Here is a 17558-nt window from a genome sequence, read left to right on the forward strand (position 1 = left end):
TATGAAGCTCTTACTGGTTTAGACTGAATACAGGTAGTGCTCGACTTACAATCATAATTGGGATGAAGATTTTTCTTGCCAAGTGAGGCAGTTCTTAAGTGAGATGTGCCTGATTTTACAAACCTTTTGTTCAAGTTGTTAACGAATCTTAGCAGTTAAGTGCATCACTTGGTTGTTAAACAAAGTCAACTCCCTCCCATTGACTTTTCTTGTCAAGCCAGCTAGGAAGGTCGCAGATGGTGATTACATGAACCCAGGACACTGTAAACATAGTAAATGCATGCTGGTTGCCAAATGCCCCAATTTGGATTATATGACTGACGAGATACTGTGATGGTCATGTGAAGATTTGTCACAAGTGACTTTTTTTTCCAGTGCTATCACTTTGAACAGTCGCTAGACAAATCACTATAAGCCGAAGACTACCTGTAGAGTCTGTTTTTTTAATTGGCTTATATTTAAATCGCACAGATTGAGTTACTTTGTGTGCATTAATGCAACCTTTCCCAATTTGTCACTCTCCAGATGCGTCACTATTGTTCACACAACATATAGGAGAATTATGTGATTTGCTCTCAGTGTAATTGGAGCCTATAAGATTGGGAAACTTATTATTTTCTCTTGTTGCCGACTAACAGTTTAATGCTTTGATTGTGTGAACTTCCCAATAATTCTTATACACTAATGTTAGGGTTACATCATAGAATTTATTTTTATAAGACTTTCAGAAATATTAGTAATTTGAACATGTATAATTCAATAATTTGGATGTTAAACTCTTTATTATTCCTTTGTACATCTAATTAACATTAGATTATGGATTAGTTAAAATAGAATAATTAGTTTTTCCCTTTATTGCCTTACAAAACAAAAGGAAATGTAGAACTACTCCATTACAGAATATTATGACAAGGGCCTGGAAAAAGCCCTGACATTTCTTGGAGAAGTACATTAATTTATTATATGTCAACATAGTTCAATCAAAACCTTCTAATTTTAGACTTAATACACACATTGGCCCACTCACACTTTCATCAGCAAATATATTTTCTAATGTTGACAACTCATTTAATAAGTTGCCATGGTGAGAACAAGTTGCTTAATTAATTTTGTGGGTTTTAAAAGTGCAGTGTATTTTAAATAATCTGCGTGAGTTGACCTTGAAAGGAACACTATTTAAATACTAGCTACTCATAATTTGCTGAAAAGAGTTTTCAGCTGATTTTAAATCCAGACCTTCAGGATAGTAACTCAATTTGCTTTTAAAACATGCAGAGCTATCTTCATATGGCTTTTATGTTTGCCAGCTAAAGGACAGTGCTGAGAGTGGTGGAAAAGTGTATACCACAATGCTTTGATTGTGACCAAGTGTGTCACTGAGGAACTGGAGGAAGTTAACAATTGGAAATGAATGTCCAGTCATAATTATATCAAGGAACATATCTCGAATGACAAGATCTATCCATGTACAGTATACGCTTCATGATTTTTCTCTTCATAGTTAAACCCACTTTCTTGGAGGAGCAGATAGCCACTGTGGCTAGGGGAGCCTTTGCACTGGTTCATCTTGTGCACTAATTGTACCCTTTCTTCACTGGGAGAGCTTACTCACCATCTCCCTCACACCTTAGTTATGTTTTGACTAAGTTATTGTAACAAGTTTTACGTGGTGCCTGCGTTTGAAAACTACCCGAAAGTTACAACAAGATCAGCATGTATCAGTGATGCATATAGTTCTAAGCACTTTGCATTTTGCCCATGTTACACCGCGGCTGTGAGAACTGCACTGGCTTCCAGTTGCTTTCTGGATGCAATTCAAGGTGCTGGTTACTCCCTTTAAAGCCCTACATGCTACGAATCCTGGTTATTTGCAGGACTGCATCTCCCTGAGTATCTGTGCCAGTCCCACCCGCTCAGCTGGCTCAGGAATTCTGGGAGTTGAAGTCCACGAGTCATAAAAGAGCCAAGGTTGCCTACCCCTGGTTTAGCTAATTGCAAGACTCATTTGATTGGGAAGATTTTTCTAAAATGGATACAAATCTTAGTAGCCTTTGGTTGTCATTTTTGTTACTGTTTCTTCAGTTTGGAAATGGTTAGTATCTTGTTTCTAAGACAAACCTGGTCTATATAAATGTGGCAGAAGCATGTTTGAAATTGGTATATATTGTTGGGACAATTTCATGTTCTCTTCAGTTCCAAATTGTTCCCTTGCCACCCTCCTACAAGCTCATCCTGATTTTTCTGGTAATAATTACTCATTAGCAATTGGCAGTTATTTTTGATTTTGAAAAAAATATTCCTAATAATTGCTTAGTATCATCCCCACATGTAAAAATGAGTGGATATCTTGGCTATTTCGCTGATAGATTGCAATGATTAACTGACTTGATTTTTCTCTAATAAGGTAAATGTGATGACTTAAATAGTCCTTCCAAACCTATCACAATACTGAGTTTGTAAAAGTTACATATCAAAATCTCAGCAGTCTTTTGTATTTCTCTAAAATCTTATTTATCCTTTTTTCTTTTTATATTTTTTTTAAATTACAGAACACTAAAAGATTTTGATTTTGGCCCTTGAGGGGAGTAAAATAAAGCCTAAGTATCAGGAGGAACAGATTTGGGTTCATTGGTTCTTCTCATGGTGGTTTTATAATATATATATATGAGATTGTCAATAGATAATTATGCACGATGTCATTGAAAATGAGATGATAAAAATAATAGTTGTTCAGCTGGATACATTTGATGCTTATAACTTATTAATTATTATTCAAGGGTTGCTAAGGCACTTCTACTCTTCCCCTTATAAAATTTCTACAGGGATATGGAAATTATTTAGTTTTGCAGCTGGGTGGTTTATTATTTGAATAGTTGAAAGTATAATTCTGCCATTTTTCCCACTGAACTGAAACACATATTGTTAGAGACTTATGTTTTTCCCCCAGTTAAAATGGAGTAGCTTATATCCACAAAATTGGAACAGACTATTAATACAAATTATATCTTGAGAAGCTTAAAATACAAATAATAATGAATTTAGAATCCAGTGCTGGCTAAGAAAGACTTGGCAGATACAAGAATATGGATTGGTCAGCTATCCAGTTCCTGGGTCTCTTGGAACTTATTTCAAATGTTTACTAGCCACATATCAAAAGGGACAAAAGTCCAAAATAGATATCCCATGTTCTATTTCCAAATCCTTGAGAGACATGACTGGAAGTTTTAATAACATTGATGAGTATGGGACTTTCATATTTGAACTAATATCCAACCATAAAGTCATAGTGGCAATTGTATGTAAGTGATAAAAAAAAATATTGTGATCTCATTCCTTCTGTATCACAAAATGTTTGGGAATGTGGAAGAAAGAGCTGAAGTATTGTGACCTAAAGTTCAGAGGTTTTAGTGTTTTTTTAGTAAGATAATTAATCAAGTGAATAATTTATATTCCTCATGATTTCTTTCTGGGGAGATGGGAAAACTTTAGTCCTAGGCTTCTTTTTGTATTCTATCACAATAGTGAAGAGCGTTTCATCTAAGAATTTCTATTTTGGTTCAGCTGTCAAAAATGGAAGATAATACGTTGACACCAGTGTAATAATTTGTGTTTTTCCTCATTAGAGATGGGCATATTAAGGTTTTTAATTGAATTCAGATTTGAATTACCGGTACTTCTCATGCCATTTTGAAAAATGATACAAAAGTATGAGCAATTTTAGTTTAGCAATATGTAAAGACAAGTGTTTACATTGTGAAAACTAGATGAATAATAGCTAATAAATTAATTTTGGAAACATATAAAGGTTTCTATTTTTATAGTTCAGCCTGATGCTATATTAGTGAAATGCTTTTAATATTCAGTCTCATGTAAGGCCATTACTTCCACAATAAGTCTACATTGTTAGTATGTATAACTGGAATTTAAGTCCCCTAATATAGGCTGAGGGTTAGTTATCTTTATTGAAGGCATTAATATTATTCAGATTTGCTTGTACAGCTAAAAATATAACCCTGGAGGACACCTAGATAGAATTTACAGTAGATTGCAAGGAAGTTAATTTGTAAGCACTTTGAAAAATATGTTAATTATCATAAACCAGCATGGATTTGTTGAGACCAAGTCTTGCCAAACTAACCTTAACTCATGTTTTGATTGGATAATTTTCTCAATAGATTGTGGGAAAGCCATAGACACAACATTTCACAAAGTACTGATGATTAGCAAGCTAATTAAATGTAGACTAAGTGACTTAATTATTAAGTAGATACATAGCTGGCTTGAAAATCATGACCCCAAAATGCTCATTGGTTATTCCTTATCAAATTGGACAGAGATTTATCAAATGGGGTAGACAGAAATCAGTCCTAGATGTTTACTCTTCAGTATTTTAATTAATGACTTGAGTGAAGAAATGGAGCTAAGACTTACTGAATTCATAGATATAAAATTTGATAACTAGTTAATACCTTAGAAAGCAGAAATGAAATTCAAAATAACCTTGATAGGTTAAGAGAAATAGGCTGAAAGAAAAACAATAAAATTTAACAGGGACATTTAAAGTTCTTTACTTCAGAAAATAAATAAATGAACAAGTATAGGATGGAAATACTTGGCTTTGTAATGCCGTTTGTGGAAAAAAGTGGAATAATTGAATATGAACCAGCAATATGATGATACTGGGGGGGGGGGAAACGTATATGCAATGTTAGGCTGCATCAAAAAACTATATTTTCCAAATCATTTACAAATAAAACAATTATTCTACTTTTTCTGCTTTGCTCAAAATCTGCTTGGAAATGCCAGAACCAATGTAAGTTATTATTACAATCTGTATCCCTTAAAAGATAGGCTAATAAATGCTTCAATCAGAACTCTTCTTGAGTACTGCATCCAGTCCCACATCCCATACTTTAATCGAGTTCAGAGAACAGCAGTTAGAATTAAAAGACGACTAAAAAAACCAGGACCTTTGATAAGAAATTGATGGAGCTGAGAATATTTATAGTTGAAAAATGTTGAGTTGCATAATTGAGAGGGGAGCTGTTGGGCAGACGTCTTGGTTGCTCTGTGGAGAGAGTATGTGAAAAGACCGCAGATTGAACTACTTCTAGGAAGCCTCAGTCTATTCATTGTTCCCAGAGAACTTCTTGATTTTCTTAAGTATTCTGTAGCTAAAACATTAAGAAAGAACACCACAAGCTCCAATGGAGGAAAACAGAATGATCCTGACCAAGCATGAATAAGAACCCTCTAGTCCAGACATGCCAAATTTGCGACGTTACGTGATGTCGCGTAACGTATCGGGACGATTTTGCCATTGCCAGCAATGGGGTGGGCGCGGCTTCTGCATGATGCATCCGGCCCACGGGCCAGCAGTTTGACACCCCTGCTCTAGTCTATACAATACTATTTATTATTCTGTTTTCTTTTTTTCATTGTGAGGCTGCCTAGAATAATTCTCCATAACTAGGCAAGTAATTCTGTCAGAATTGGGTAGCCTAGAAATTTAATGAATGAATAGATTCAGATGATTGAAAGCTTGTTGTGTAGAACTTCAAGACCCATTTCCTCTTGTTCCAGAGTACAGAACATGGAATTACACTGTAGATATAAATTACAAAAAGATACATTCTGACTGAATGTTATAAAAATATTCAGTAAGAGCAATAACGATGGAACCCAGTGGGTTTTCTCTTCATTGGATTTGTCCAAGGGAAACTACTCAGCCATCTGTCTGATATACTTGAATTTGAATTTCAACACCTAAGCAATTGGACTTGATGGCCTAAGTGATCCTTCATAAAATAGAATTTTATGTTTCTAATATATATGGCACCTTTTTTCAACAGAATTTGTGGAAGTAAAAAATGTTCAGTCAGACCTTCCAACTTCTTGTGGGGAAAAAAAAAGATCTCACAAGGAGTTGGAAGGTCTGACTGAACTTTTTTTACTCCCACAAACTCTGTTTCCCTGCAGCAGAAGAGAAACACACCAGAACTGGAAAGCAGGTTAGCAAAGAAATGCTTTTGGGAAGAGGGAGGAGCTGCACCGGGAGGAGAAGTGGCAGGAAATGGGGCTGCCATTTCCAGAAGGGAGAGAGGGGAGATGTGGGGCAATGCAGGGTAGCAAGCAAGTGCTGTTCTCTGCTCTGCATCCCTGTGCAGAGCTGCTGTGTTTTCTGTTCTCTGTGAGACAGGCGACAAAGGACTGGTGGAGGGAGACGGGGGTGGCTTGTGCCACCCGGTCACGGTGCAAGCCATGGGACAGTTGGCAGAGGACAAGGAGGCGGCAACTGTGCCTGGGCACGTGATCTGCAAGGCGAAGCTTAAAGAAAGCTCCTCCAGCGGTGCACACCGGGAGTGGAGCTGTTCATCGTCACTCCCCCCTGGCTCCGAAATGGCAGAGGGGGATCGGGCCCATTCCATCCACCTTAGCATGGCAGTCTGGCTCGGGAGGTGAGTGAAGGGTTGAAAGGTTGCTGATCAAGGAGTGGCCTGTATACTATATATACACATAGCACCCAAACCACAACACACTAACAGCCCACCACTCAAAAACTAACCCTACCATACACAAAAGGGGTGTTGGAAATGACAGCCAGAATTCTCCAACCCTTAGGAATAGCAATAGCCCACAGCCACACTCCACCAGGAATAATCCAGAGCCAAAGACAAGATACGGAAGGATGAAAGAAACAGTGTAATCTACAAAATCACCTGTAATGATTGCAACCAGTTCTACATGGGATAAACATCACGTCAATTAAAAATCTGGTTCCATGAACACCAGCTGGCAGTCAAACGCCATGATCCCAAATCCTTAATCTCTACCCAAACTGACACCAAACAACACCAGAGTGATTGGAGCAACACTAAAATCATCCACTACCACCCACCACGCTCATGAGTTCATTGAAGCCTGGCACTCCACAAGCAATTCCATCAACAGACACATTGACCTACAACCACCCTACGAACCCCTCAGAATACAAATCAACACAACCAGCCAGAGGCAGCACCAACCCTCAACCAACTCATGCAAGCCCCCTCCTTCCCCCACCAGCAGTTCACCTCCCAATGACCCTGACCTAATGTAACCTCCACATCACAAGGCCCAGCACAAGCCTCTCACTGATGACTCACACTTGACCCATCACAAGACCCTCACTTGACACAGCCACACCTGGAGCCCTTATAAATAGAAGAAAACTAACACTGACATCCTCTAAACTCCGCTGAAGATGTTACCTAGCCTGGTAACGAAGCGTTTGGAAACCAACCCACAAGCTCGGAGAACAAACCTTCATCCTCATCCTACACCCGAGCTACAGATATTCACCACTATTGCAAATGCTATAAATAGTAACAGTAATGCAAAAATCTCTAGCCTTTGCATTATGTCTTAAGTGGGGCAAGATGGAATGTGTAGAGCAATATGTCACAGAAATACATAGGAAATGATTTAGAAGAAAACTAATTGAAATGTTAAGTGGGAAAAAACCCAACCAGGGCAGGGTTAAGATTAGCATAAAACATAAATACTCAATGAAAAACAGTGATACTGACAAGGAAAGGGGAAAAAAGGTAGAGTTGATGTATTTTATGGAAGAAATGAATTATTAGCTCATGTGTTGGTCATGCAGTCTGATAAAAATAATTTTAAAATTTTACAAAATAGAAAGAAACCTAATTCAGCAATCAGCTTTTAAACTTCAGATAGTAAATCATCAGTGATTGCTGAGAATTTTTGCTAGAATGTACATCTTTTTGACCAATGGTTTTGCTGTTTAATTATTTCAGAAATTTCAGAAAATCTTGTTTCAAGCCCTATATGCGTTCTGATTCTAAAATAACTGTTCTGATATTATTAGAAGCGTTCCAGTGCTTTTCTGGCTATTCCAGAAGTTCAAACTAGATTGAATTAATATCAGGGCTATTTCTAGTTCAAAAAAATTCAGGAATAATGGAAATATCATTTGACATGTTTTTAGTAAGATCAGAATAAACCATTTCAATTATTTTTCAAGAATTTTATTGACTCATAATATAAAATACAATGAAAATAAAGATACTAGGAAAATGGGAAAGGGAAGTTGTAAAGGGGGAAAGAAAAAAAAGCATTGACTTCCAACTTTTTTCAATACAGTAAAATACAAGATAGAATCACAGTCTTAACTTTTTACTTTAGCAAAACAAGTACAAGCCATCAACAAAATAGATTAATCAGAAGAAACTCACAATCAAGAGTTCATTTCTGCCTGTCTCAAGCACAAAGTCCAGAAATGGTTTCCAAGTAGAGACAAAACTGGATATATTCTTTTCATTAATTAAAACAATCACTTTTGCTATCTCTGCTAGCTTCATCACTTTTTCCATCCATTATGTTGTGGGGATTGATGTATCTTTCCATTTCTGTCCATATAGAATTCTTGCTGAAGTCAACATAAACATTAACAAAGTTCTTTTTTCCCCCAACAAGGATCTTTTTTCCAATTCATTGTTCAATAATCCTAAAAGAAAAACTTCAGCTTTCAATTTTATATTGGTTTCAAGAATCTTCTGAATTATAACATGAATCTGGACCCAGTATTTCTTTGCTTTACCACAAGTTCACCAAAAATTATAAAAAGTATCTTCTTTAAAATTCAGTTTCCATCATACATTTGAAATATCTTTATACATCTTTGACAACTTATAAGGTGTTAAATACCAGTGATTCATCATTTTATAAAAAAATCCTTTCAAAGTGTAATTCAATGTAAATTTTAAATGGTTCAACTACCATATTTTTCCTTTGATCAAGCATTGTATTATGTCCAAAGTTGCTTCCCCACTGACTCAATACACTGATTCATATATTCATTTTCCAAATTCAGTTTTAACAATATTGTGTAAATCATAGCAATAACATGTTCATCATTAGCATATAATACAATTTTATTTTTTGCAAATCCAGACCCATAACTTTTTTTGTCTAAATTTTTCTTTAAGTTGTAACTATGTGAATCAGTGGTAAACATGTCCTTCTAATTTCATTTTTTTTTCACATGAGAGTAGTTTCACCTTGCTTAAAAAATATTATTGAATCATAAGTCTACCAGTCTGCTGAATAACCCATTTCAGACTTGCTTGTTCTGTCTACATACCTACTCGGTAAAAAAAAATATGGTTGTTAGTTAATTGAAATAATAATTAGTTAGGTATTTTTTACCTCTGATAAAGTTTAAAAAATTATATTTTAACTTCTTCAAAATGTTTTCTCATTTAGTTCCTACAATAGAACAGCAGTTCTTTTGAGAATATTATTTGCAAGCTAAAGGCAGAATATGTACAAAAATAGGGAGAGAAATAAGATTGAACTCTGGTTAAAAATATTACAGGACTAAGCTTTTTTGACAAGGGAAGTTGGAGAATGCTGTGAAATGATACTTTTCCTTAAATACCTGTATAATAAGCCATTTATTGGTAGTAAAATATTATTGCTCTATATTGAACTGAAAAATAAGCCTATCCAAATTGCCATGGTGAATTAGTCTAATACCTAGCGAGTTCAAAATTAATTTTCCACTTCCCAATTTTCCATTAAATTTAACCTTGACACAGAAGAAGAAGAATTTCCCACTTTTGGCCGTATGTTTTCTTTCAAAAAAATAAATAGAATCTTTCCAGCAGTTCTATAGAAGAATGGCAACGTAGTAAGGGTAAATATATTAAGGAATTAGGGTACGGAAGAGATTTTAAACATTCTGTTACCGTATGCAGTTGTCTAAATAATTCTGAAGTAGAGTGTTTAATGGCCTAATAGTCAGACAGGAGAAATTAAAGATAGAAAACAGAATACTAGAGTTTGCTAAATGAGGATCAGAGAAAAGTAATTGATTCCTGATGATTTCTTGAATGTGTCTATGAGGTTTTCTTGATGACAACATGGTAGTGACTTATCACTGTCGTTCTTCTGGTTATTTTTTCAACTTCCAGCTTAATCTAATATAAGGTATTAGGCATATAGAAATATAGTTGTGTAACTAATTTTGTTTTTATTGATATAAAATATCCTGATCTTCGCATCCTTAGCGATATTTATTTTCCATCAGTTAGTATTAGCTCATTCTTACTGTTGGCTGTTTTCTTTAAGTGTCATGGTATAGTTGACAAATAGTTACTGCTTTATATAGCCCCTTTTACTGTTTCCAAATCCACATGGCCTCCATTTTCAGTTTTGTGTTTTTCCTTAAAAAGCATAAGCTGTAAAGGGGAGTTATCTCTAAAACAACATCTAATATAAAACTTAAGAACTTTGTAGAAATGTCTTCTTTTAGAAAAGCACTTAGAAAATACAGTTCAGGAATCAGCACAGATATCCTGTTGACAGCATTTGGTAAGATTAAAAGGAGAGAGTAAAGTGCCATTGTTGGAGTTTATTATAGATGCCCTTGGGTAGGCAGATGAGTTTTTTCTGCATCAGATGACCAGTTTTTCAAAGAGGCATGCAATGGTGATAATGTGTTCTGAACCAGCCACTACCGGCCTTGTAATAAAGCAAACCCCTGTTCAAGCAGTAGAGACTGGAGAGCGTCTGAGGTTGCAAAGCGTTTGCCAAGTTTTATTCACAAGCAAAACAACAGAACAAGAAACACAGGAACTTGAATCCTCAAGCGGAAGGGTTGCTTTCAGCAACCAGCCCCTCCCCAAACACTCCTTTTATTTAGAGTTCAGGGCGTGGTCTCCCTGTGCCTCCTCCCGAGGAGTCCCACAGCCTTTCTTTGTTTGCTCCTGCTCGACTGCCTCCTGCGTCGGGCGTCCTTGAACAGGGCCAGCTGTGGGTCATCATCCTCCGCACTATCGGGCTCACGCAGCTGAGAAGAGGTCCCCGGCTGAGGGCTCTGCAAAGCCTCCAAGCCATCATCAGCCGGTTCGTCACCCACACACACCTCCTCCCCCTCATCTGAGTAATCCGATACATCTGAGCCGGGTGCCGAACCCACAGGCTGACCCTGAGTCACAACATAATGGGGGATTTCAATTATCCTGACATTTGCTGGGAATCTAATTCTGCCAAGAGTCAGAAGTCCAGCAGATTCTTGTCGTTTCTTGCTGACAACTTCATTTGTCAGGAAGTAGAAGAAAGAAGATTGGGGAGGAATTGGTTGAAGATTGAAGAACTGAAGGTGATCATATTATCCTTGGGTTTATGTGTTCTGTACCAGCCTGCTACCGGCCCTGCAGAAAAGGCAGGGACAACCCCTTTTACAAGAAGGCAAGAGGCAGGAATTACGCCTGCCAAATTTATTGCAACAAAAACAAACGGAACAAGACAAACCAAGAAACAGGAGCTTTAAGAAACAGGAACTATCCAAGCGGTTGCCTTCAGCAAACCAGCCCTCCCACACATTCCCCTTATATAGAGTTCAGGGCGTGGCTTCTCTCTGCCTCCTTCCGAGGAGCCCCATTGCCTTCCTCTGTTTACTCCTAATTGACTGCCTCCTGCGTCGGGCGACCTTGAACAGGGCCAGCTGTGGGTCATCTTCATCCACACTGTCAGGCTCACACAGCTGGGTCTCCGTGGTGACCAAGTGGGAAGGGCCTGGCTGAGGGCTCTCATCAGCAAGTTCTTCAACCCCCTCAACAAGGTCTTCAACACCCCCCTCCTCTTCCTCTGAGTCGTCCGACCCAACTGCCGAACCCACAGGCTGACCCTGAATCACAACATTATGATAGGGAAAGGAAGAGGATCTGAGAAAAGATAGAACTTCCTACGGTAGATTTTGATGAACCGAGAGGAAAGGGAGGACAGCTCCAGTGGCTTGGAATTCTGAAGGAGAGACGTATTCAGGAAGGATAGGAAAATCCTACAGCATGAGATATTAATTTCCTAAACCTTATTTATTATGCAGAACTCACTTCTCCTTTGTTGTTCAAATAAATGCTTTTGAGTTTACATTAGAAACACAATGAGATCACTGTTGTTTGTTGAAAGGAACTTAGTAATGAAACACATCATTAATCACTGAACTTGCCTTTTAGAAAAAGCATTGTCTCCCATCCTGATTCACCCTGATCAGAAGAATCTAAAATGCATTCAGACCGTGTGATCTTTTCTTTAAACCTGATTTTTTCCCCCTTATGAACCACTCTCTTTGGTCTGGAAGTTGAGTCATGGTAACTAGACTTGTTTTCTTGTTGGTTTGAGATGTTGACTGCCCATCCAAGGAACTCTTCATTCTCGTCACTGGAGGTTTTTAAGAAGAGATTGGACAATCTTTTGTCTGAAATGCTATAAGGTCGCCTGATTGAGCAGGGGGTTGGACTAGAAGACATCCAAAGTCCCCCCCCCCAACTCTTATTCTGTTATGTTGTTATATTGGAGGATCAATTAGAAACAATCTTCATGAGAAGAAAAAAAGGGAGAAATCAAAAGAGGACAACATAGAGGGAGAACTCTCTTAAATGATGAAAAGAAAAAGAGGCATGTGTAGGAAATGAAAAGGGGGGAAGACATAATCAAAGAATATGGGGGCATTTCCAGAAATTATAGAAGTTCTGTTAGGAAGGTGAAAGTTAAAAATGAGCTGGGGCTTGTAAAAGATACCAAAAACAACAACAAAAAACATTATTTGTATATGTTCAAAATAAAAGAAAAACCAAAAAGAGTGTAGGTCCATTGCAAGAAGAAAGTATAGGTAGTCCTGAACTTACAACCATAACTGGGCCCAGAATTTTGGTCATTTTTTTAATCCCATTTATATCCCGCCCTTCTCTGAAGACTCAGGGCGGCTTACAATCTAAGCACAACAAATGTGCTTAGCAATAGCCTTCATTCTATGTATATGCCTGCTTATTAGGGCTTTCAGCCCCCCCCCATGCGGCATTATTACAAAGTCAGCTTATTGCCCCCAACAATCTGGGTCCTCATTTTACCTACCTCGGAAGGATGGAAGGCTGAGTCAACCTTGAGCCTGGTGGGATGCGAACCTGCACTAATTGCAGGCAGCTGGTGTTACTTAAGGAGGCATTAGCCCACTGCTCCACCAAGGCTCATTGAGTGAAGCAGTCATTATGTAGAGATGTTATATGTCTGTTTTGCTCAATGACTGCAAGAGCAGCACTCCTGGTTGTGGTGGCTAAATAATCTTGCGGTTATTAAGTGGATGGAGTCCATGGTAAGGAATGCATGTGTGCCTCACCCTTGGGGGAGAACCTTGACAGGTCTCAGCTGGCCACAGGGCTCACCAGGGTGTGGAAACCGGTGATGCAGAAGGCCTTAGCCAGCTACAGAGCTTACCAGGATGCAGAAGCCTGCCTAGGCTTGGGAATCCTAGCCTCGCCTCCTGCCTCACAAGGCCCAGGAGGCCTTAGCTGGTTATAGGAGCCACCACTCAAATTGCCCCACTTACCTTTCTGATTTTTCTGCAGTTGCTGACAGGGGCACCCATTCTATGCAAAGCGTGGCCTTCCTATCGAGGCTGCCTCATATCATTCTGCAAGTGGAGGAATAGGTTTAGGAGGCTCTTCATATCACAGGATTTAGAGAAGGAGCCTTTTGAATGATGGTGAGCATGGAGCCTGCTGTCATGGTGCTTCGAAAACTTCCTTTTCTTTTTAGCTTTTTGAACTTTGGGTCACGTGATTGTGATCCAGGTGCTTGGTGCCCAGCTCACAATTACGATATGACAATGATCCAAGGTCACGAGATCATGATTTCCGATATTCCCCGGCAACTTCCCACAAGTAAAGTCAGTGGGGAAGCCAGCGGGAGGTTGCAGGTTGCTGCTTCTGCTGCTTTCTTGCCTGCTTGTGCCCCATAGCACTTCTTGCAGAACCCCTGCAGCACCTCCGCATCAGCTCACCCTCCCTCTGTAGCACCTGCCTGCTGGTAATTCTCACCTGCCAGCCTCCTGGCTTGGGACTCTTTGCCTCTTCTTGATTAATAACTTATGTGGTTTTGGAGTTGCAATGGCAACCTGGAGTGAGAGATTGCTGTCACTAAGCAATGCAGTTACATGTTGTCACAAGTTTATGACTGCATTGCTTAATGATGGAAGTTCTGATCCCAATTGCCCTTGTAATCTAAGGACTACTTGTATTTAGTTAAAATGGGCTGAGACTTCCTATATTAGTATATATTAGTGCTATATTAGTATTCATTTTTATATTGACCTTCACTGATCTAAGTTCACTTTGCTATACGGGTAATCCTCAACTTACAGTTCATTTACTGGCCGTTCAAAGTTATCACGGCACTGAAAAATGTGATTTATGGTCTTTTTTTTCCACAGTTATGACTTTTGCTACATCCCCATGATCATGTGATCAAAATTCAGATGCTTGGCAACTGGTTCATATTTATGACTGATACTTTGTCCCAAGATCATGTGCGACCTTCTCACAAAGTCAGTGGGAAAGCCAGATTCATTTAACAACTGGGTTACTAATTTACCAACTGCAGTGATTCATTTAACAATTGTGGCAAGAAAGGTCATAAAATGGGACAAAGCTCACTTAACAAATATCTTATTTAGCAACAGAAATGTTGGGTTCAATTGTGGTCGTAAGTTGAGGTCTATCTATATTAAGACCAGACGTGATAGTGCATATATCTTGGTTAGTGTTTAACATGCTTGGTCTTTTTATTCAAAGTAAAAATATAATTTTACCAAACTAATTATGTATAGTCATTCTGTTTACTAATTTGCTTTAATTAAAATTTTGTTACATATAGAACTGTAAGTAGCAGACTACTAAGAAACGTAGGAAGTCTTAATTTTATCAGTGCCAAGTGCAAAAATCAAAGCTGAAGAGGGAAGAAAGCATCAACTTGATAAAATAGAGTTATATTAATAGCGAATTCATTAAGCTCTAGTTGAAATTAACAATAAAGTCCATGAACAAATGTGGCACTGAAGCCTTTTTTGTTTCTTCTTAGGTAAAATGGGGTAAAATGGCATTTATTTTTTTTAGGGAAAGTTAACTGCTTTGTTTGTTCTCTGAATATAGAAACTATGGTGCTATGATATTCTAGATAAAAATATTCCAATTATAATAGAAACTGTTTATTGAATTCAGTATTCTAGGACAAAATTTTCACAGGTGGTTTTTTTTTTAACTTGTTCCATTTTTTTAAAAAAACCAAGACCTTGCTTCACGAACATTTTCAGGCCAATTTAAAGGACAGTGACAATTCTAGGAGTTTTACAATTACTGTATAAATTAAACTTAATTGCATTCATTTACAAACAGAATTAAGTGTATTATAAAACTCCAAACCAATATATTGTTCGCAAATGAGACAGGTATCAAATGAATAAACTTTTTAAAGAGCTTTCCCAGAATTTGTAGAAGGAATTTAGGGAGTTGAAGCCTCAACACATCTGGTGGCCATAACTGGGAGCGTGTTTTTCAACTCAGCATAAATCTGGTGTACAGAAACCATTAGCACAATGATTTGGTTAAAAGCCAACTGGAATAATGGGTTTTCAGAGCATTTTTGAAAGCGTGCTGAAGGTGGAAGCTGTCTCAGTCCTTGAAGGTTGAATCTGGCACTGCTGTGGAGCACTGATTTGAGAAAATTCAAACATACTCTTTGGATATGCGGGGATGTACCCAAACAACTGTTGCTTAAATATATTATTGCTTCTTTGTAAAATGCTAAAGGTAAAGGTAAAGGTTCCCCCGCACATGCGTGCTAGTCGTTTCCAACTCTAGGGACCGGTGCTCATCTCCGTTTCAAAGCCGAAGAGCCAGCGCTTGTCCAAGGATGTCTCCGTGGTCATGTGGCCGGCATGACTAGATGCCAAAAGCGCATGGAATGCTGTTACCTTCCCACCGTAGTGGTCCCTATTTTTCTACTTGCATTTTTACGTGCTTTCGAACTGCTAGGTTGGCAGAAGCTAGGACGAGTAACAGGCGCTCACTCTGTTACGCGGCACCTGGCATTCGACCCGCCAAACTGCTGACCTTCTGATAGACAAGCTCAGCGTCCTAACCCACTGAGCCACCGCGTCCCTTGTTGTAAAATGCTAGTTGCCCCTTAATGGAAGCTTTTAAAATGGCCTCACGTACTGTAACTTGTAACTTTTACTGGAAGCTTAGAGTGAACAATATTAGGGACAAGTTTCACATGCAGTTGAAATTAGGCTTGCAGTATGTTATTAGATCACCTTGGAGAGGAGAAGGAGTGGCAGAACCTGGGGATGGAGTTAAAAGGGGATCAGCCTAGAATCCCTACATAGCCACAAGTGGACTAAGTCCAATCCTCTTTGAATTTGGTGGCTTCTTATCCAACTCCTAGCAGGTGCTAATCATTAGTTGAGAATATTCCTGTAACATAGGCATGGTAAGCAGTAGATTAGTTTAGCAAAAGCAATAGCTGCAAATATCTGTCACTCCAGTGTAGGATACGGGTGACGTTTCATTCTCTGAGTTTGTGGGTTGGTCTCTGAATGTTTCCTTACCAGGCTAAGTAACATCGTCAGCGGCATTTAAACACCGCTGAAGATGTTACCTAGCCTGGTAATGAAACGTTCGGAAACCAATCTACAAGCTTGGAGAACGAAACTTCACTTTCAATACAATAGAATTTTAGGCTTTACAGCACTCTCTGGGCGGTTTATAAGGTAAGCATTATTTGCATATTGCCTCCAATAATCTGGGTCTTCATTTTACCAAACTCAAAAGGGCAGAGTTTGCCTGCAATACTGCATTTTAACCACTATGCCATTTCTAGAACAAATAATAAAGTTGTTTAGTATTTCAGGTTCAAAGGGGAAAGTGCAGAACCGAGAGGGCAGGTAGCATCTGTTGGAAGCTCCTTTGGACATCTGGAGTTGTGTGTCTGCAGGCGAGTTCCAGGGGGGGGAAAACACCTTTGATTTAAGGAGTTATTGACATACACAACTATTTGTCACAGGATCTTTTTTTCTTTGAATTTTACGTGCTTCCAGCCATAACAAATTATATAAAAAGCTTTCTCTCAAACAGTGTAATTTTTTCACTGAATTCAATAAAACTGGACTAGCAGTTCCCTTTTTTTTCTATTCCAAGACGGGAACTATATTCCTTGCAAATAAAGTACTTTCTAAAAGGGGAAAATGTATGGGAAGTGTCTCTAGGTTTTTATTCTTGCTTCCAACTCATTTAAAAAGACATCTTTATGTGTTTGGATTGGTTGCTAAACATTCCAGATGGACTCTCACTTTGGGGAAAAATTTAGGCAGTTGTTCAGCTCCCATATACCTGGTAGGAAAGATTCATTATTTTTTTATTTTTTTTATTTTAATCCCATTTATATCCCACCCTTCTCTGAAGACTCAGGGCGGCTTACAATTTAAGCACAAATCAATGTGCTTAGCAATAGCCTTCATTCTATGTATATGCCTGCTTATTAGGGCTTTCGCCCCCCCCCCCAGCAGCATTATTACAAAGTCAGCTTATTGCCCCCAACAATCTGGGTCCTCATTTTACCTACCTCGGAAGGATGGAAGGCTGAGTCAACCTTGAGCCTGGTGGGATGCGAACCTGCACTAATTGCAGGCAGCTGGTGTTACTCAAGGAGGCATT

General features: G+C 38.4%; 1 protein-coding gene across 1 annotated transcript in view; it reads left to right on the forward strand.

Annotated features, from left to right (window-relative positions):
• The window catches only part of DDX10 (DEAD-box helicase 10), a 164227-nt gene that overhangs the window by 43839 nt on the left and 102830 nt on the right, over window positions 1–17558 (forward strand). The window lies entirely within an intron of this gene.

The sequence above is a fragment of the Vipera ursinii genome (assembly GCF_947247035.1).
Source record: "Vipera ursinii genome assembly, chromosome: 4".
Lineage (NCBI taxonomy): Eukaryota > Metazoa > Chordata > Lepidosauria > Squamata > Viperidae > Vipera > Vipera ursinii.